The sequence below is a fragment of the Mercenaria mercenaria genome, chromosome 14, assembly GCF_021730395.1.
Source record: "Mercenaria mercenaria strain notata chromosome 14, MADL_Memer_1, whole genome shotgun sequence".
NCBI lineage: Eukaryota > Metazoa > Mollusca > Bivalvia > Venerida > Veneridae > Mercenaria > Mercenaria mercenaria.
This window is the reverse complement of record NC_069374.1, coordinates 36,697,684-36,720,874: the sequence shown is the minus strand read 5'-3', so window position 1 is coordinate 36,720,874 and position 23,191 is coordinate 36,697,684.

Below are 23,191 nucleotides of genomic sequence, written 5' to 3'. Positions count from 1 at the left end.
CTGGCGGTCTGTCGCGTGTCAACGGTAACGCCAGACAAACGCCGGATTTGCTGTAGAATTTGTTTTGGAAGTAGTTCTCATACAGAACAGGTAACACAGCAATGAGAAAAGATAATGCCCAAGCCACCAGTACAGCGACCACTGAGAAAAACGTCGTCAAACGGTACTCGCCAAAGGGAAACTTTATAACAAGCACTCTATCTATGGTTATGAGACACATAAAAAGTACACTTGCTTCTGAGGATAGAGTAGAGATTACACCTGCAAACTTACACCACGCACTGTTCCTCCAGTATTCGTCTACCTCAATATACCTGAAATAAAAGCAAAACAAAAAAGGTGAATATAAATATGAAATGCAGGTTGCCAAAATATGCCCGACCATCTTAAAATGTAAATAACGATGCAATGCTACAACAGAAAACGAAGGATATTTTACACGGTACCCCATCTGTAAAAGTTGTTTTATTCAAGTTATTCAAAACAAGCAGTTATTTTCAAATATCATATCCGCTGACAAAAAGAAAAGAAATATTCTGACTCATATTTATTCAAATTTTATTCAAGCTTTTAGGTATTCTTCGGGGCGAATTACGTTCCCTAAGTAACAAATTAATATTGTAGTAAATTAATGGACTAATTAAGGCACATCTTGTGAATAAGCTATCTTTCATTGTTTGATTGTATGATCATGTTTTAATAGCAGTTTTAGATGGACTTTTAATGATTGAGACTTAGACAGGACTTGCTTTTTAAGATTTCTAAAGCGCAGAATATGTGTAGTCATCCGGTGACTCAGCCCGTAGAGAACTCGCCCAGTAAGCGGCCGGTTGGGGCCCCATATTGATTGCTCATTTTTTCACCCGGTGACATGTAGCGCAAAAAAGGGACGGAACCGTGAGGGTATATGCTCCGAGATCAAGTTATGTCTGGTATGTCACGGTACAGGACTTGAGTATTAAAGGGGAGAATATGCGAAGGCACCTGGTTAGCTCCGTCAGCAGATCACATTCTTACATCACCCGCCCTGTTAGCGAGGGATGTCAAGTTTGAACCCTTGACTGACTGCATATTTATCTCACACTGCGATAAGAACTTGCCGCCTTGTTTTAGCAGGAAGTTTCTTTAATTGAAATATTACCGTTATTAAGTTGTCTTTGTAGTTGAAATGCTATAGATATAACGTGTAGAAACAAATGAATCATAATTTCTGGAAAAAATACAAACAAAATTTTAGTGATTTGTATTATGTCACATTTAGTTCATGTACACTATTTCTATACGAGTATCAGCTAAGGCTGGGTTCAGAACCCACCTACACATATACAGTTAGCTGATGACAATATTTATGTGTGCGTACGATCCTCTTCTTTGAATAGTAGAACGGATTTCCTGCAACTAAACTAACATTTTAATAACAAGTCAATATAAGGAGAAGTTATTGTAACTACAGAGAGTATCGTACGAACAGAGTAGTTTTCATACATTAAATCTGAAGTAAAACACTTACCTGTCCATAAATACCTTGTCAGCCACAGCAGTTATAAGCATGTACACCCCCATCAACAAGTCTGAAATGGCTAAATTTGTAACAAATATTCCATATCCAATTTTTAATCTCTTCTTATCGTAGATAAGCCGATACGCAATTGACAGTAAGTTACCGATGAGAGCCAGAAAACCTATTGTCCACATCAGCGCTTGTAGTGTTGTGTTGCTCATGAGGTGTTTACATGAAGAAAATTCGTCTTTGTAGGGAAGGCATTTTTCCTCGTTGAGGTAAACAGGTCGGATGCAGCAAAACTTATAAGCGGGCGTATATAGACTTTCAACACCAGTCACACCATCAAACATTCTCTTACTGAAATCTGTCAATGGATTATCCTTGATGTTAATTTCCTGGCTAGTCAATGAACTGAATGCTAAATCTTCAACGCGGTTGATGTTATTTGATGATAAATCTAGCACTTTCAGGGTTAGGCCTGCAAATGTTTCTGCATATAACATTTCTAAATCTGCATATTTTATAAATAGTGACTCAATATGAAGACCGTTAAATGCGCCTGCTTCAATAACAGTAAGCTCTTTGTTTCCAGAAAGATGCAGTTCTTGAAGGAGCTGTAAATTTACAAATACGTCACGAGGCAGTTTTGTGAATCTATTGAAGCTTATATCCAATTTCAGCAAATTGATAAAGCTTTCAAAAGAAGATTTTGTTATGTTCATGATACCACATCTTGACAGATTCAGCGTAACGAGAAGGGGAAACCTATATCGACCCGGTTTTGTCAAAATATCAACGCCAAGCGAAGTTGTGTTACTTGCGTATAAAACGCGAGTTGATACTGGAATTTCAATTTCCACGCTATTGATGTGAACATTAACACAACTGACGATAAATGGTTTACATAAACACTGATTCGGGCATGTGAAATTGCAAAGTTCTTCGTCATCACCGTATGGGCAATGTGGTCTTCCGTCACAAACTTGTTCATGCGGGATGCAAACCATGCTCAGACCGCAGCGGTATTTATTCTCACATTGAACAGGCAGGCCTAAATAATAAAATGAATGCAGTATAACTCCTCGCATTAATATCATTGTATAAAACGTGCACTACTATTTAGTGGCTTAGGCAAATATGATTGACGTGAGAGCATTTGAAGGTGAAAACAAATGAGTGCTTCTTAAAACTTTTGTATTCATTCTTAAATGTAATAATTAGTTTGAAACATACATGCAAGAGATAAACAGAAAGTGTTTCATATAATCAAATTTCAAATGCCTACAAATTTCGAATTCTTTAAGCGAGTGGTGTATCTAAACGTGTTACTTATTTTCTTCTTAATGAAGCATTAATTATATACTTAATGTGCTATTTTTGTACGGAAGTCAAATTAACCAATATTGAAAAAAACTGATAAAAAATTTCTCGTCTGACAATGTCGAAAATACATATAAGTGACAATATACCTGTGCAAATATCTGGAAACAAAGTTGCTGCCCCTAATGTCCCGAGCACATTGAAGTCTCTAATCAGTAACTCTGTAACATCTGCCTGGTGATTGATTGACACCGCTTTTTGTGCAAAAGGTTCAATAACGACCCGATACTTTAAAAAATGTCCAGAATGGTTTGAACTTTCCAAAGTGGTAAAGATGTAATTTTCGCTCTCCGTGGCATCTAGAGTATCCGACAGCCAGAGAATGACTGACGTTTCGTTTTGAAATGTTCCAGGAAAAGAATTGTCGGTCTCATTTTGAACGTACCTTTCAAATATGTAATTAGGATGTTCGCTGTTACTTTCAATATCTGTACTATCAAACCTATATGCACTTTCATCTGGATCAGGAGATATGCTCATTTTAAGAACTCTGACTTTGCTGTGTTTGGAGAAAAGTGTCCCGCCAAGTCTTGTTGCAGTTTCAAACAATATATTTGCTCGATCAAGGGGAATAAAATCAGAACTTGGCACAATTATGAAGACATTTTTCCGATCCGTACTTTTGCATTCTGGAAAAGGTATAAACATATTGTTTACAAACATTTTCATGGCAGTGAATGTGGCCATATTAGCGGTCAACATCGACAACCCCGCCAACTGTAAATGCCTCAATATCCATAAAATCTGTACGAAGATCCTTTGCATATAAGCACATATTAATGCAATCAAGCGAAATAATAGCAGAGTCGGTTGTCCAGAGGTAATGACGTTTACAACACACTCGCACTCCCTCTGATCTGTTCAAACCAAGTTTGTTTTGTAGTAAAATTGAATAAACTCCATGATCACAAAGGACAAGAAAATATAACAACACTGAATCCAAGTACGATGATATATATTTTAAAGCCGCCGCAAGGCACTTAAATCAGCTGATTTTCAAAACTGTTTGGAGATTACTTTGTCATAACCCCGCATTTGCAGAAAAGATTCATTGATTTAAGGAGGTAAAAACTTCTGAATGCAACAGAACAGTATAGCATGATGGAAAATTGTTTAATCAACTTTCAAATATATGTTTCTAAATATCTATTTCGTAAGTTACGAATCAGCAGAAGGAAATACTAGTATCCAATAGTTACCATTTTCATGTATTTTGTGTATTTAGGGGTTCGGATATTCGTGTTCCCACGGACATTTGCTTACCCACCACAAACCCTGTGAAAACACACATGAATACATTCATTTGTTTCTGTGCGAAAAAGTTTTCGCTTAATTCAAATTTCTTTTCCAATGCTTGCCTGCCTCTGTAATTGATAAGTCAAACGTTGAGTAACAGGAAATAAAACAAGTCGTAAAGAAATACTTTTTTATACTATGTTCATACTCAAAAAACTAAATTCAGGTGACACAATGTTTAAAAGTTTGTGTCATTTATGTAGGCAAAGAACTGTAGAACAGAGCATTACTTTCTTGTGTGTTATAATGGATTTATGATACGCGTTTAAAACATTTAGGCCTCCAGCAAAAAGATTCACATCAAGGCTGCCATAATAAAAAAGAATACTATTTGGGAATTGCTATGAAGTTTCGTATGATACTCTTGTTGTACAACTGTTTTTGAATGTAGTTTGTAAAACATTATACATACAACTACATTTTCTAATTTCTAATAATTCACGGCCATAAGCATGGCTACGGCAGATAAAATTTAAAACTTGAAATTGTTTCTCACTATGACATCCCATTAACAGCGACAAAAAGTTCATAATTGTCTAATTATCAGAATATGGTTCCTCATAGGGGTTGGAAATTGCTCAATTAGATTTGAGTAGTTAAAGATTTAAAGGCCGTGATAATAATCAAAGAACAGACTATCCATTTCAAAATACGAACTGAGGTGGGGAATGAGAGGAGGGCAAATTTCAAAGATTTGCGTGAATGCCAATAAGTGCACCGATTCACTATGTAAGTACATTTCGGACAGTTGTTCCCGACAAACTTTAGCGCAGTTACTGGTCTGTTATTTACTGGTGGCACAGCCAAAATAGACAAAGGGAGATACTACGTTTTCAAATTTTCATTTCTAATGAAGTCAAATGAAGTTCAACAAAGTATATAATAGTCAAAGTAAATCTTTGACGAAATATAATACAAGTGGTCTTATATTTATTCGATTTCTCAGGTAAAGTATGTTTATCGAATTTATGCCTATGATAAAATAGTCCTTACCTGATTTGGCAACCGGGACAGAATGTTTTTTTTTAAAAACTACCTCCAGTGAAAATTTAAAAATAAGTGTAATTAATTAGATATTGTGGTCTCGAACAAAATCTGTTTCACGACCTAATTCTGATCAATACTTTAGGATTTGCCGATCTAAAGCGAGTTAATAACGCATCTTTGACATCAAGAATATTTTCTGTTTGCTACAACAAACGGATATCATTGGAAAACCGTATTAATATAGGTTATAGCATGGGGGTGGGTTTTGAACATTCCACAAACCCGCATGAAATTTAGTCTGTTATTATTTACTTTTGCTGTATTTTATGCTTTCAGACGATACCTTTACAGGTTTCCGCATTTAGACCAAGCTTTACAAATATTTCTGGTCCTTAATGATCATGAGTCTATTCAATATTCGTGTTTAATAGAGTTCCGCTTCAACTTGAGCTGGAGGGCTTGATGGGTATTTCATACTCCATATCCTCGGTTTTTTGTTTCTGTGAAGATTGAAATATATTCCACCTAACTTATTTTACTACATATCTTGTCAAACGGTTTGTTGTACAAACTTTCCCAACTAACATTCCGCGCGATGATTATGTCAAAAAAGTAAAACAGTTCTATAAAACTATACGTTTTCACATTTTAATAAAAAGAAGCATATATTTCTTTAATGTTCTTGTAATTTATGTTCTAAGTGAAGTCAATTTTTTTTTTATCCAAGTTAGAACGTATAAATATAATACTGATCATCGGATACAATAAACAATTAGTTCTGTTGCTACATTTTATTCTAACACGATCTATGGTAATCTTAACGGTTAAACAGTGAAGACGGAAAACTGTGTGTTATTTTGCGATTAATCACTGTTTGTACGTCACAACTATTACGTCATAGTGTTAAAACGTCTTAGTTGCGAGCAGGAACAGTAAACCACACAAAATAGGCAAACATTTGGTGGATATCGTAGAGGATGTACATGATAACCCTCGATTTCGTGATAATATGTCTCAAACAGTGATTTTCTCTTAACACAAATCACTGTTTGGGATATATTGTTTCTTAAGTTAACTTCTAAAAACATTCTATGACCAAATCCCCAGGATATCTGAAATGACATGAAGGAATAGTTTAGTTCAAACCATTCAACAGAAAAAATGTCCATTATTGAATTAAATCCTATACTGATAGCCATTCAAAACACTGTCAGACTTTTTAAAACTTCTAAATACGAGATTAACACAATTTTTGTTTTATCATATTATTTTCTCTTACTGCAGTATGTTTCGTCTTCTCCTTCGGGACAGTCGATACGACCATTGCATACATACATCAAAGGTACACAGTAACTCTCAGGACATTTAAAGTGTTGAGCAGGACAAGACACGTTTTCTGAAAAGTGAAAGAATATTCATCTCCGCGGTTATCTATCCATAAATTAAAACGAGTAGTGCTCAAAATGTAAAAACAATACAAAACTCAATGAGACAGAGTTCCTTGATTCATCTGTGCTACTCCTCTACTCGACTGGATATCTTAAGAAGCAGGGGCCTCTGTGGCCAAGTGGTTAAGGCTGCTGACTTCGAGTCACTTGCTCCTCATCGATGTTGGTTCGAGCCTCGGGGGCGTTGAATTTGTCATGTGAGGAAGCCATCCAGATAGCTTACGGAAGGTCGGCGATTCTACCCAGGTGACCACTCGTGATGAAATAATGCACGGAGGGGCACCTTGTGTCTTCCTCTACTATCAAAAAGCTGGAAAGTCGCCATATGTCGGGATTCTTTGGACCTACCTATAACGTAACGCGATCATTGCTGTCCGTATAAAAAACGAAAAAAGCCGAAATAGTACACGGAGAATAAGTAATTGCTTATTTTCGTTACAGGTCCACTACCTTAAACAAATTATTAGATGTCCTATCTATTTTTCCAAACAATGTAAGCGGATAACTTATTCACATCAACTTATACTTTTTACACAGTTTGAAAAGATCTTTGTTAGGCTTCTCAATTACATCATCAATTACCACCTGCACTGAGTGCTTTAATGGTTTGTTTACATTATAAAATCATAGATAACTTATTTAAGGTCCGTTTTTCGTATGTTTTTGGTAAATCTATAATAAAGAACATACGATTCTCTATCACTCAGATTTTTTTCACGAGTTTTAAACAGTTGGTTAGTCTTGAATTTGAATTTACGGAAAGACAAAAGAAAGTTCAGTATAGGCTCTTTCAAAGTGTTTGAAAGTAGACTTATCTTACGCTGTATTCTATTGAATTTATTTACATGTGGAGACATTTTGATATAGACTATAATCGGGCTAATTCCAAATCATATGAGAAGCTGTCAATACAAGAGTTGTCCATATTGCTTCAGATAGTTTTAGAAAGTAATATTCAAAATATCAAATATGTGTTTACATGGAGAGGAAGCAAAACATCAATATATGCAATTAGCTATCATTTCACAAAGTAAAATATTTTTGTACAGGAGGACTGCTAAAGGAAATAAGCGACCATTCCATTTTGAACTCAAAATTTTATACAAAAACAGTGTTTTCCTTTACCGCAATTTTGTAAGTGGTTTAGTGAGCGACAGCCAGTCGTTATGCCGTTTGCATCAAGATCATATATGCATTTTTTGGTGGACTCAATCGACTTTCCATTTGAGCAATATACATTTTCATTCCATCTGTTTAAACCTGAAATCAAAGACATAAGCTACATTGTAGCATTGTTAAATAACATGCCTGTTAAAACAAACGTCTCCGCTAGGAAATTATTAGAAATGTTTTATCTCGGCCATGAAGGAATGAAGGACGTTTCATGGAGTTGCTACTGCGCAACCTTTCGCGTAGTCGCCGATTTGTCACTTACTGAGTCTCCTTTTGGGTTAGATATGAAGATAAATAGTCACGAACAATATCAGACTATCCGTGTAAATCGAATGCAAATGTTTCAGCATGTACAATCCTGTAAGAGCCGGTTTATATCTAATGGAAAAAAACATCGGTCCGTAGAAAATAGTTCTAGGAAATATTCTTATGAGAAATCTTACCACATCCATCTTCCTGTTGACATGATGAAAGGTTAAACCATTCATCAATACCAAACTGACACCAACGATTTTGTTTACTTGATTTCTGGCCTTTCATACAAAATGATGTAGTATTCCACAAACCCAAACCTGAGAATATCACACAAAATTAAGTTGTATTTTATACGTACTTCTGTTTCATCCAAGAGTCATTTAGATATAAACTTCTTAGCTTCTGAATTTTAAAATGATAAAATGAAGGGCTAATTTGTATATTTATCTCAAATGTTTCGGAACTTGGAAAAGATTTTTCTCTGTAAGTAATTAAAAATCAGCAATTTATTTACCTATAGACAGTATACAGTTTTGAAAATAACATGAATAGTAAGTAAGTAAGTAAGTAAGTTTGTTTGTTTGTTTGTTTTGGGTTTAACGCCGTTTTTCAACAGTATTTCAGTCATGTAATGGCGGGCAGTTAACATAATAGTGTTCCTGGTTTTTGTACTAGTATAAACCTGTTCTCGGCAAGTAACTGCCAACTTCCCCACATGAATTATCAGAGGTGGAGGACGAATAATAGTAAGTAAGATGTGTAACAGACGCAACCTGTAGTTACATATAAACCGTCTCGCGTTATGTTAGTAGACAAATAGTTATTTTCGTTAATTCACGTATACGCCGTTTCGGCTGCCTTCGGCCGTTTCAAAAACAACTGGACAATGCTGAAATACGCAGAACACATAATCGAACGGAAAATGGCATTATAGGTGCAACTTCTTGAACAATACGTATTATCAATGTATATGAATGATGCTAGGTATGTAAAAATATGATGTTTTCATGTACACCTGCAGGCATTCTGTTTTGGAATTCTGAACCGACATCTCTCAGTGGTTTTATCAGGAATATCTATTGTTAAACGAACGTTTAAATAGGTACCTCTTTAGTACTTTTAACTTCAAGCTTAAGAATTTCCGTAAATGTTTGTGTTTTCAGTATCTTTTACAAATATGCTTGATTTTACGCAATTTACGTAATTTTAAAGTCTTAATCCTGTTAAAACATGAACAACAAACTTACTTTTGATGGTTTGTATAAAAAGGATCATCAAACTATTCTCTGTTCTAATGAATATCTGTGACTAGTCTTTGTTATCTATAAGAGAAGAACTTTCAACAGGCGGGACACATAGCCCTGTCGGCTTAAATTTATGAAGAGAAGTGTGAAATTATGGCCATATCACACATACAATGACTTGACGGCGATTCTTGAAAGTCCTCAACTGATTACATTTGACTAAATAAGTATATTTACATTATATAAGAAAAAAATCTTAGACAATTATATTGCTTATTGCGTAAATATGTTGGGAAATTACATTTTCTTGCATATAAACTTATAACAACTAGCCTAAACAACGATATCTTTGCAAATCCTGAACCGATTCACTTAATTTTTTTTCAGTAGGCCGCCATCGGGCAATGTGACCAGGCTGTAAAAGGATGAGTGAGAGGAAATGTTTCACTGTGACGAAATAAAGCGTTTTTACGTTATATATAACGAACTTTTAATAATAAGTGAAAGGAAATGTCAAATTGACAAATCTATCTGCTGACACATTAATTTAATAAAAATTAACGTATAACCCCACTTACTAGTAAATAACTCGTTCACATTGTAATTTTGTTCAAACTCTTGTCAGTTTTCAGTCATCGGAACATTACTTTATAACATATATATACTGTATATTCTCCTATTCTATATAGCCTATCCTATCAGCATTCATTGCTGGCCCAGATATCTTTTTTAAACTCTGACGTCTAGTTGATTGTATTCTAGCACAAATTTGAAAGTGGTTTCCAAACACAATGAAATATCCATAGATAACGATATTTCAAAAATGACTTTTTCCATAACATTTGATCCACGCCATAAGGAAAACCAACATAGTGGCTTTGCGACTAACACGGATCCAGACCAGCCTGCGCATCCGCGCAGTCTGGTCAGGATCCATGCTGTTCACTAACGGTTTCTCTAATTGCAAAAGGCTTTGAAAGCGAACAAAGGCTATTGCAATTAGAGAAACCGTTAGTGAATAGCATGGATCCTGACCAGACTGCAAACGCACTATGTTGGTTTTCTCATGGCGCGGCTCAATTACCTTTGGTCAAACTTATTTCAAAGTCACACGGCAAGTTCACAGACACAACTAAACATACAAGTTATTCTAGAATTATCACATAACATCTATTTGAAGTTTAATTAGCTATAACAACAGCAGCCTTTAAATGCAGTATGTCGTCCATATATTTTCCAAGTACTTGGATTCAGTGTTGTTATATTTCTTGGTCCTTTGCAGCCACCGAGTTCATTCAATATCTGTTTAATAGAATTACTTTTTGGCCGCTGATAGGGGACGTGAGGGGTGTTGCACTTTCCATTACCTCTCATGAACAGACTCAGTCAAACCAACTGTACTATTACTTTTTTCTGCTTCCAACGGCTCTTCCCTAAAATTTCATTATATTATTAAAATACTGGAGTAAGCTTTGTATGAGAAACTTAAGATATGAAATTTGTGTACCTTTATGTACAGACCGAACATTAGTTAATTTTAGCTATTAATGGATATTCCCGAAGAGGTAAGAAAACTAGATCTATCACCTAAGGTGATTCATACATGTCTGTTTGAAAGATAAATCTAAAACAAAGTTCAGATATTTTTTAATTACTTTTCATTTATTTCTCAGTTTAAAAACATTCTCATTTAGACTGAAAGTTTGCCTGCCTTAGTCCAGCGCAATGTTAACGTTAATAATTTTAATACCTGACAGTCATGTCAAATGGTGGAACATGCTGTCATTAGATAGATCTTTATCTTTTTATGTCTTTTACTAGTTAATATCAAGGTTTCGAAGATGTGAATTTTTGTATACCAAAGCATACTAATTTGGTTGGCGCTATTAAAAGCTTTATTTGTTAGCATATAACTCTTATGTGTGGTGTCGTAATGTCGTGCGAGCCTACTATAGATCTTATTTGTCAGAATATAACTCTAATGCGTCTTATCATTTATCTTATTTGTGGTATCTTAGAATAGAACTTGTAAATGATTTCTTACAGTAGATCTTGCTGTATATTATGTACTTCTTCATTCCGTTAGAACTTTTCTTATGTAATATTTTTACCTAATGAAACTGTTCTATAAATACAAAATTTTAATCTCATCCGTCTCTTATTTTTGTGTTAAGAAAGGCATATGTATAATTATCTATTTTATGATGATTGTCAGTATGTTCTACATATAATGAAAATTGACTTGAAAAAGAAAGACTGAACGTATTATTGACGGATTGTGAAAACAGAATATCATCAAATTATTGTCTGGTAAACACGACAAAAAATATGATTTTACTGTCTGCTTAACATAGCTTGTCCTTACATTGATAAATTATCAGCTCTCACCAGTAGCCAGCTGTATAAAATAGACAAGTCGTAGTACTTACAGCGTCTGAATACTTGCTTTCGAGCACACACTGAGACTGGTTTCTAAATTCAGTTTAATATACTTTAACAGTATAAATTTCATTAGAGAATATTTACTTGTGGAAGAACTTGAAGTCACAAGGCAAAATAGCCGTTATTATTATTTTAGGAATAATTTTTGTATAAGAACAGCTTCCAGTGTTTTAAAAAACGTTATATTCTTACCCTTCTTGCACTTCAGGTTGTGGATCTTGATTCTATTTTCAAAACCATCTTTTAAACGCATCATCATACTCGTTGTCAACACAGAAAAGTTTTCATTTCCGGGCCTGTAATTTTATATATTAAAACATGCAACAATTGAACAGAAAGTACAAGATCAATCCCTATATAAGTTACTTTGCTTTGACAATTCGGAACTTTTCGTGGTATAGCACAAAACTTCAAGGTGCGCAAATATTTGCGGGATAGTATATTTGGCGCGAATCAGTCATGCAGTTAAGTCATGTGATATTTTGGCGGGTATTTGATATGCTAATTCTAGGCTAATCAGTATGCATAAAGGCTGCAGACTTACCCTGCTAATCATATTTGAAGTTTTTATTTAGTAACTAGTGGTGAACTTAGATAAAACCCGTCATCCTTATTTTGGGAGGAAAGTCTGCTAAATCGTTTTGAATTCATACAATTTTTATCATTTCTTCCCAGGTCAAATTCTGGAACATATCATTTCTATTTAATGTGTTGATTCTAGGGAGTTTTTGTGAGCGGCCAGTGTTTCACTGATGAAATTACAATCAAATTGACTGATGAAAAAATTTAGATTATTCGAACGCAATAGAAAATGTAATGGATGTTAAGATAGTTCTGCACATTTGGATCATTTTTTTTCTACAATGTAGAATTTGATTAAACTCCGATTTTTCAAAACTTCAAAATATACCTAGAAAATAAATAAAAAAGATAGGGTCGTGTGCTTGATGTTTTGCTAAACTGATTTGAAAAATTTGGACCTCACACAATGTTTCATAATGGAAGTCTATGGGAAAATCATACCTTTCATAACATTTTCGTGAATAGAAATGTTTCTACATTGTAGATTTTGATAACTCTTCTCACAGTTGTAAATAAACATATAGCCTATATTGTGGTGAAATAAAATGTATAGGCCCATGTGCTTATTTTTGAGATATTTGACCATGATTAAAGTGAACCGAATATTTCACGCTAATTTTGAGACATTATTTTGAATTATTCAACGTGTAATATGTTTAAATATCATATTTTGACTTTAGAAATATAGAAACAGTGTTATTTTAATAAATTTACTCACATGTTGCCATTTATTCATAAAATTATTTTCATATCCGTACGCCGAATTCAGGTTTTATTCTACGTTTTCCGGATAAATCACGTTACGCCATCACTTCCGGTTTATCAAATGTACAGAACTACCTTAAGGACATTCTTTACTTAACTTGGTCCGCCGCAACGAAATAAAGTTCATATAGCTTGTGGTCTAACCAGTTTAGATATGTAACATTTATGCACATGCTATAAACAGCGACTGTGTTATGTGTAGTGATAATAGTATCTATAAAGGACATACCCATAATAATTTCCTCCAAAGTTCCATGTATAAAAGTGTTCAATGGCCTCTATTGTAGAATTTTCTATCATCTTTGCTCTTTGCACATTCCGATGAGGAACTTCATCAAACTGAAAATAAATTTTAATCTGCAGCTGTTATTTTGAACAGCTTAAAGTCTGGATTGTCCAGTCGTTTGTACTAATTCAACATTTTGATTTCAATTATCCATTTAACTAGACTATTTCCAAGCAATTAAAGTCCCCTACCTGAAGGGGCCTTTGTCAGTTTTGCTGCCACAGAAACCACGTTTTTATATTGAAATTTAATTGAAACACCTGCATATTTTCCACATAACTTATCATCTATCAGTTATGTTTTATGAAAATGAAAACATTCTTGTACTTTTAAATTCGCCATAGCAACAAACTAAAAAAAGATGTGAATATTATCCATATAACCACCGATCTATGAAAGGGGGTTCGAGCTTCACTGGGGTCACGACCATGACTTCTCATATGACACCAGTACTGTGTTTGCCAGGAAGCGGACTCGAGATTGGTTCAAATAACCTTAAAACTTTCATCACAATCGAGCTGAAATAAGTTAGTGTAAACTAAACTTGAAAATGAAAGTATCATATTTATTATCCGCCCACAGGGTCACCATATTTAAAAGTATACGCGCGGACTATTTTTGCTGAAGTGGTGTTTATTTCTAGCCCTTTCTTGCGATTAAAAGATATCTCAGGTTAAGCATGTCAGCTTTTTACCTATAAAAACCTTTTTGCAAGTTCACTAGGGGTCTGTAACTGAATAAGAGTGGATGGAGATTTATCGGACGCCTTAAAGTTGATCTTAAAGTTCTATTTGATGTTGTCTGAAAGTGTCAGCTTTTGCCTCAGGTTCCTGATGTTTCTTCGTTTTAGATCTACTTACATGGGCATTTCAATGACTGTTGATTTTACGGAAACATGAACGTATCGTAAGTCACTATGATTGTTTTTTATATTACAGACACGGAAATGATATAAGGATAACCGCACAGTGTATACTGCAGAGCAACATGAATGTTGTTTCATTTAGGACCTTTAATTTTAAATTTAACTTGTTTTTCATCGTATTATTGTTTTTTCTTTCATTGTTTTATTTCGAAAAGTGGGATGAAAGTATTCTAAGTGCATATAAAAATGAAGTGTTGTAACTGTTTGCTTTCTCTCCTCGATTTTGAATTTACCTGTTGTGTACAAAGATATCCATGAGCATTTGGACCTTCCAGAACGGATCTATCTGGTATTTCTATCTGTAAATCCCCCTCTCCAAGTCTCCTCCAGTCGTTGTTTAAAAATTCCATAAACAAGAAACCAGATGTTCTATTTAGACTGCATCTAGCTCTGTAGCCGGCGTCACCTGTTCGTTATCAACAATTTCATTATCATTGTTTCTTCATTAACCTGATAATGTACTTATCTTGTGAGTCCAATGATTACTGTTTGAACATCATATTTTTACCGAACGAGAGATTTAATCCTCAAGTAAAACAGCTGAAGCTCAGCGACATAAGAGCTGTGCCATGAGAAAACCAACATAGTGGGTTTGCGACCAGCATGGATCCTGACCAGCCTGCGCATCCGCGCAGTCTGATCAGGATCCATGCTGTTCGCTAACAGTTTCTCTAATTCCAATAGGCTTTGAAAGCGAACAGCATGGATCCTGACCAGACTGCGCGGATGCACAGGCTGGTCTGGATCCATGCTGGTCGCAAAGCCACTATGTTGGTTTTCTCATGGCACGGCTCATTATGTTTCCTTAGTAAGAAAAGAAGCATGCATTTATCATTGTACATATTCTGTAGTTTGAAAATATGTTACGGTTGTAGGACTGATCAGCCTGGGACAACAGCTGTTCGGGGGGTAACAAGGCTATGTCCATGTACCGCTTAAACAGTTACTTAAGAGCCAGTTACTTCAATCTGCACATGTAACCAGTTTTTTTTGCACTTGCAAACATAATAAAAAAAATCGAATGAAATGACAAAATATAGTTCGTTATGACATCAATTATTACAGCAGTGCAATCATCCTACCTTTATTTTACTGAATTATTACCCACGCTCAGATTAAATGTAATCTTTTAGTCTATACTTTACATTTAAATCGAACATACAGGCGTCGCGAGTATAAAACTATAGGAGCCTTAATAAATCTGAAATTTTGTGTTTTAGTCTTTTTTTGCATTACGTTTACGTAGAAATAGGCTAAAACTAATCAGCATTCAATTCAAAATATGAAATTAGTTAACATCACGAAATGCATATAGACATGTTTCAGAAAGCAACCCCATTCATCTAAAATAACATTAACAATTAACACTTAATTTGGATACACATTTTTGTAAATAAACTACTTAATACATATTAACCTCCCTAACGTGCTTCATTAGATGAATAAAGATAAACTAACGAATAATTATTTAGGTAACTACAATTCCAAACAACTCTGAAATATAGGATTTAATCATTCACCATGACCGTCTTCAAATTTTCTTTTTGAAATCATTACAAGATAAGCATCAATCTGGCGCGGGTGATAATATTTTCTAAAGACTATATCGTTTATACAGATCAAGGCTATTTGGCATTCTGAGTATGTTGCTTCCTTCGGTTGTATAAGTAAACTATGATCAGAAAAAATAAGTAACTATAAAGCCGATACCTTAAAGGCAGAAATTAGGAACACGTTTGCGACCGGAAATGCTTCCATTAAGTTCTCATCAGCTTAGTAAAAACTGAACAGTAAAATGAATTGAGGTATCCAAACAGACATCCCGGGTTCAATACCAAATGTATACAATTCTGTTTTGTATGTTTTAAAGCGGATGAATAAAACCGATCAATAGGGTATGGGGAGTTTCCTCGTAGATTGTGAGAATCGATTTCTTGTAATCTTTAAAATCAAAGTCTATCGGCACAGTTCTTGAGTTTTCAATTTAAAATTTGTAAAATAATAGCAGACTCGGTAACTCGCAATGGCTTAGAGTGGTTGAGCCGGATGCCAGAAGAGGATATGGCCGATGAAATCTCTTGACAGTGTGTTTGAGTAACCGGTCCAAATAATTGAGCGCCATTTCTATCTCACTCTGGATATTTGCTTCTTTTCAATAATCAAAGAGCAATTATCAACTAAAACTACATACGGAATATTAAAATTGATGCAGTTTATTTTAGTGACTCCTGCACTATGTAGAAAGATGACAGTCTGGCTATTTTTGAAGTATATATATGCTTCAAAATAGCCAGGATGTCATCTTTCTACATATATATGGAAAACTCATGAATAATGTTACAAAAGAGAATTAATAAGGCTTTGCTACATGATACAAAACTTTTCACGGTAAGGTGTTGCTATTTTGTTTCGTTTGAAAAATTTTGTTTTAAGCTATTTATATACAAGGAAATCAAACATATCTGTAATATTTTCTTTATTTTGTACCCCCCCCCCCCCCAAAAAAAAACAAAACAAAAAAACAAACGGAGTATTTATCTGAAATCAAAACACAACTGCGATTTTGGTACGTGGCATTCCCTGTTTGATATTTGTCTTTGTTTTTTTCTTTACATGCTGATATACTTCTGTGCCAAAATATGTTCAAATATTTTATTGGCACCCATCAAGATAGACACAGTGTCCTCTCTTTCATACTTTGGTTGAAATTATGAATAAACAGTATCCGACGATTTACTCTATGTTTGTTAAATTCTTGTAAGTTCGGCTATAGAACCGTATTTTGAATTCAATAAACATTGCAAATAATGTAGACATTAACTATATATACATTTTATCGCCTTTTTACGTGACATTGTTTTAACGACGTCACGTCCGTTGTTTTTATCGTTATTCTTCCCTGATGAAGGCTTAATAATCTATGAACAAACACTACACGTGTTGTTGTTGATTTTTTTCTGTTTATTTATACTTTGGTTGAAAACTATTATTCATTCCTTTAAAGAAAAATTCATGAACAACATCCATAGACCAAGTCGTTTATAAATATTGTCTACCTATTGGATATATTCCATCTTCCGTTAGTCCGTCCTGCCAGACATCATCACATGATGTGTATATGTGTGTACACGATTCTTCGTCTGCGCCGTCCAAACAATCAGTATGTAAGTCGCAAACTAATCGTTTTGAAATGCATGTTTTATCATCGCATTGGAATGCTCGGTCGGCGTTGCATTCTTCTGTATAAAGGATATTATAAAAAAATCATTGCATGACTCCATTTATGCGCACAGTCCTTCGATCTCGGGCAAATGGTTTCAACTGTTGTCAGGCAAGTCCGTAAGTGCTAGCTTATTAAAGGCTTTAATTTAATGAATTTAGTGCTCGCTGCGCCCTCGTTATATAATTCCTTCTGAATCACAAACAATAATTTTATTCAACGATTAATTTATCATTTTGAAGAAAATTAAAAAAAAAAAACCCAAAAAACCCTAAACAACAACATATTCTTGATGGCGACACTACTCCTGGAATTGAATATGACTTCTCTGGTTGGTATTTGTTACATTGTATGTTATTTTCCTAACTTTCATAAAATAAACAGATATGCACGCTCCAAGTACACTTAATTGACAGCTTTATTCGAAGACAGATAGACGGCATTGTAGATCTTTCTGAATGTTTTTTTTTAAACATATCTTGCCCAGGATAGACACAAATAAGTAAGCAAAATACATTGCCTACATGAATGAATGAATGAGAAAGGACATAACACAAAATAGTATCAACGAAGGTCGCTCGACTGAATGTCAACAATACTGCCATTTGTCTTACCACAGAAGGTCTCATCGCTACCATCTACGCATTGCTTGATCGAGTCACATCTATTTTCCTTTGCTATACACTGCCCATTGTCACATCTATATTCTGTTTCTCGGTCACATGCAGGGAAGACTGAAACATTCAGAGTATATTCATTAGTATAGAACTTTACATGTATGTAAATTAATTTTTCATATTTTATGGTACTAAATCAGCCTCCAAGTAGTCAAAGGATATCTAAATTATTTTGACATCAATTTTCTTACCACAGAATTCATCGGAAGCATCATTACAGTCCGTATTGAAATCGCAAATTTGAAATACGTGTATACATCGCCCGTCAGTACATCTAAATTCGTCATCTTTACAAGTGGTATCACCTGGAACAGAAATGATAACCAGCTATAGATACAAATAAATAAATAAATAAATAAATAAATAAATAAATAAATAAAAAAGTAATTTGCACTTTTATTATTAATAGAAAACCCTTGAATATCAGCTAAGGTAGCAGACCAAATTTCGTCTATATCACTACCTATGACTCGGCATTACTACCTATGACTCGGCAGGCATTTCGGAAACTTTCGTTGAATTGTTTTATGTACTTCTTCTGCTAATTCATCATTCCAATTTATTTCAATGGCGGACTCAGCAACTGTTGTTCTTTGAAACACGTTGGTTTGAACATTTAATCGTTTCCTTTATCCCGTTTTTTATTTAATTTTCCCTGAGTCTAGAGCCTGAGGATCTCGAAGTCAGTTGTCCAAGCTCGAGTTTATATCTCATATTAATTGCTTGTTTAACAACTAAGGCCTTTTCCTTCTTTTTCCTCCAATATATTTTGAGTGATTGTTTTAAATGACACAGTACAACCTCAAAAAAGGTAATGTAGCTCTATGGATGATCGATTGCTTCTCAAGTTTTTTCAGAAATTTTGTTTTTATATCCCTACAAGATGCACATATTGCCTTTAACATTTACCTTCCGGATTTATTTTTGTTGAAACATATTTCGGATTTAAATCTTTTCTTATGAAATTTTCTTTTTTTTAAACAATGTTAACTTTGTTTTAGACTCATTACATATATCAAAATATAAATGATATATTCGTTAGAGCTACTGTCAATAAAAAATATCAAATCTGCCGTAATTGATAAAAAGTACAATTAATGTGCATTTACAAATAACAGCCACCAGGATATCTTTGCAAAACCAGGATTTTGGCAAACTTCACTACCATTTCTAAGTGACTTAGAAACTTCTGTTTTAGCTTGGATGATAATTTAGGGGCCAAGGAGCAATAAATGATATAGTTTTGCGTTATTTTTCATTTTGTTATGTACAAAAAAAATGATAAAAAAAAGTTGTCCAATTGGATTTTTCCAATTTCCAATCGGATATATGGCGTCCGATTGGAATTTTTGAAAATCAAATTGGACATTTTTCCAATATTTTAGCGGGCTGGATTTTTTTCCGGGCGGAAAACAACAAATTTAAAGGCATATTTGTGTTACTTTTGTGTTTTACTGTCTTTTTGTCTGGGTTTGAGATCTATACTATGGTAAATAAAAAATCCCATTTAAAAAGCTGGGAAAAAATCCGATTGGACATTTTCAGAAAAAAAAATCAGATTTATGGTAAACACTTATAAACAGGATCAATGAACATCCTTAAACATAAATAAAGAATAACGATGTTTTAGTCAGTTTAAAATGGTTTTTAAAATAATCTAAATACAATTGGATTTTTTTCCAATTTTAGGAGTTGGAATTTATTCATTTCAATTTCTATTCATGCCGACTTATTAGGGGCTTTCATATTTCATTACCTCTTTTGAACAGACTCAGTCAAACAAAGTCTGATTTTACTATGCTTCAGAATAATCTTCTAAAGGATCGTTTTATAAACGTTGCTATTCAGTTTCAGGGTTACTTTTTTACTCTGTCTGACTCTCTACTCACCAATGGTGCAGTTAGCCTCATCAGAGTTATCCAAACATTCAGCGATACCATTACATTCAACTGTATGAGACATCCATTCTCCACTCTTACATCTGAACAGTGTCACCGGATCTTTTGGTGGTTGAATAGCTTCGTCTTAATATCATAAAAGTTAATCATTATTCAGTAAATAAAGAGCTATTTGATATTTGGTCAATATCTTTAGAATTATTGAAAGTGTTCTTTTTCTAATTTAAGCATACATATTGATCAACATGTTCATTATCACACTTCGCATTTCAAGAACACCGGATTAAACATACATTACTCTTAAGGTGATATCACGTTTTGAATTTCCGGTGAATAACAAAAAAAAAAAATATATATTCAGTTCTTTCCAAAAACCGTTATGTTATGATTCAATCAAATAGTTTCCTTTGTCTACCAGAAAGGAACAATTCTTATATCTTAATATTTAGGTTTGATACCTTTATAACAGACAATAAACTAAAACAATAGAAATTCGTACGTGACTTCGGTGAGCTCAACAAAGCTATTTCAATCATAAATATTAATGTGGAATGTAAAGTAAGTTACACACTACAATATTCGACCAAGATACTTACAAAAACAATGCATTTGCAGAACAGAGAGATAAAAATAATTTTGACAGCTCGTGAAAACTAATGACAAATTTTGACAGGTATATGATGACTCATGACCTAATTATTTTTTTCCTGGTATTTCTAACTTCCAGTTTGATTTTTTTAAAAATGGGTATTCTATATTGTAGCTTACAACTCGTGAATAAAAACAATATAAGAATATTTTGTTACCTCACTGTCGTTTTGTCTATCAAAGTCACGTACGAATTCCTATTGTTTCAGTCATTTATCACTAATTAGAGCAACTCACAGTGTTGCAATCATACAAAATAAATCCCTTATTTTCACATAGATATTGAGGATTTATGTTATGAGCACATGTATTGGAAACACAATTTTAATACCGATTGTGTATTGCAAAAATGCTAAACTATCTCAGTCGTGACGCGCCTTAACACAAAATTTCAAACAGCACATTTTTAAAAGTAAAAACTAAGCATAAAATGTTTGTTTTAAAAAACGAATGAAAATCTCTAAAAAGGAGATAGAAGTAAAGCTAGAGTTTTTACTTGAAATTGGTTAAATATTACACAACTATATTTTTCAACAATGCGCCACAATAACCTACAACCTTTTATTTGTTTTAAAGACATTTTCGTCCCTCATAACATTTCTGCTATTTATTTGCTAATTTCTAGATATTTAAAAATTGTTTTGTTTTTTTACTTTTCAGAAATGGGGTAGACAGTAAAACAGATACAATTATAGGACAACATAGTTGAATTTTGTTGAAGTTTTGAAATGTCATTAACAACATATGCTAAGTTCAAGTAATTACTTAGTATTCTGTAAGGTATTGGCAAAATGAGGAATGGCTTAAAAGCAGGTTTGATATATATATATTTTGTACACTTAATAAATGTTAATTTCTAAATGTCTTTTTTACTCGTAAATCTGCAAATGCATGACTAAAATGCTCTTAATTGAGCGGATGGGGTATGGAAAATGTACCAACAATTATTACAATTCTTAGTTAAACGACAATGGTGTCAAATAATATGTTAAATCATGCATTGAAGAACAACATTATAAATTATATATAATATAGGCCGCTCCATGAGAAACCTGTATTAATGATAAAATAATCAAAATTGGGATAACACAATTTTAACGAAGAACATTCTTGTACATTTCAAATTGGAAATTTTTAAGTACTTTTCTATTTCAAGAATAACAATGATTTTAAGTAAGTCACCGAAGGCATTGTGAGACGTGACAATAAGGACGTCGTGGAACAGTATGACGCCGCCAAATATGGCGTGTATTCTTCATGTCATAAATGCAACAAATTATTTTAAACTGCTTATCATACAATACTTATAGTATGTAACTAATACAGGTTTTCTCCTGGAATGGCTTTTATATAAAGTCATAGATTACAACAATATTCATTTTACATTGAAGCGACAATAGTCCATTATTTGACGACGCTATAAATCTTTTCAGTCACGGTCCCCGAAAGAGAGCTTCAGTTATTTTCGACATACATTATTCAACGAATATGGGATGAAAGTAATTTAAAGGGACATTTGAAAACTGACCCAACCGTAATAACATTGTGCGTTCAGTTTAGCTACAGGTACAGGAGTAGGTTCTCTTTAAGATATATACCAGAGGTACATTTTTTGACTTCGCAATAACCCCAGGCTATCATAGAATCCATCACGAAACACCAAGGTGTGTGATCATTGTCAGGAGAACGGCAGTAATTAGAAGCGTCAGCCAGTGTTTCATCTGGAAAGTCAGCATGGTCAGTGAAATTGTGCTCGTTTGGCAACTGAGAGTCCCATCTTTGACAGACATAGCCATATCTGGTTATAGATACGTTACCCTTATAGTGACTTGCACTAGATTCAAAACAATCCGCTAATTGTACTGGAAATAAAAGCAAAATGTACGAGTGCTCATATATATTCGGTGCAGTTAATACAAAATATCTGCCTATCTACTAGTATAATGAAATACAAATGATATGGTTAACAGAACATTTATATCATATAAAGTATGCTTATGTTCTTATATTTCTTCACATTTTATATTGAACTTGTATACACCCAAATAAATAACATCCTTCGTCGTTTATAATCAGTAAGAACGTGGTCTATATTTTAATGTTCCAAATGAAATATGCAATAAAACTAAACCTGTCCGTTTTTCCTCAGAACTGTCTATACTTTGTTCGTAAATATGCAACATTAGTTCTGTTTTACGATCACATGCTATTGTGTGCCACTTGATCTGTGTCTCAAGTTTACCTGCCGTTAGCCACATCTTTGAACATTGTTTAAAACGCGTGTCTGATGGTTCATTCACGTCCCTGTTCGAAAATGATTAAGTTATTGAACTAACTAACAAATCACAAAAATAACCCTATTTGGTCACTGTAAAACATAAAATATTATATATCACAGATTTTCTCTGAATACTAGCTTATACATCATTTACCAGATGTCTCTAAATATGATTACGATTTT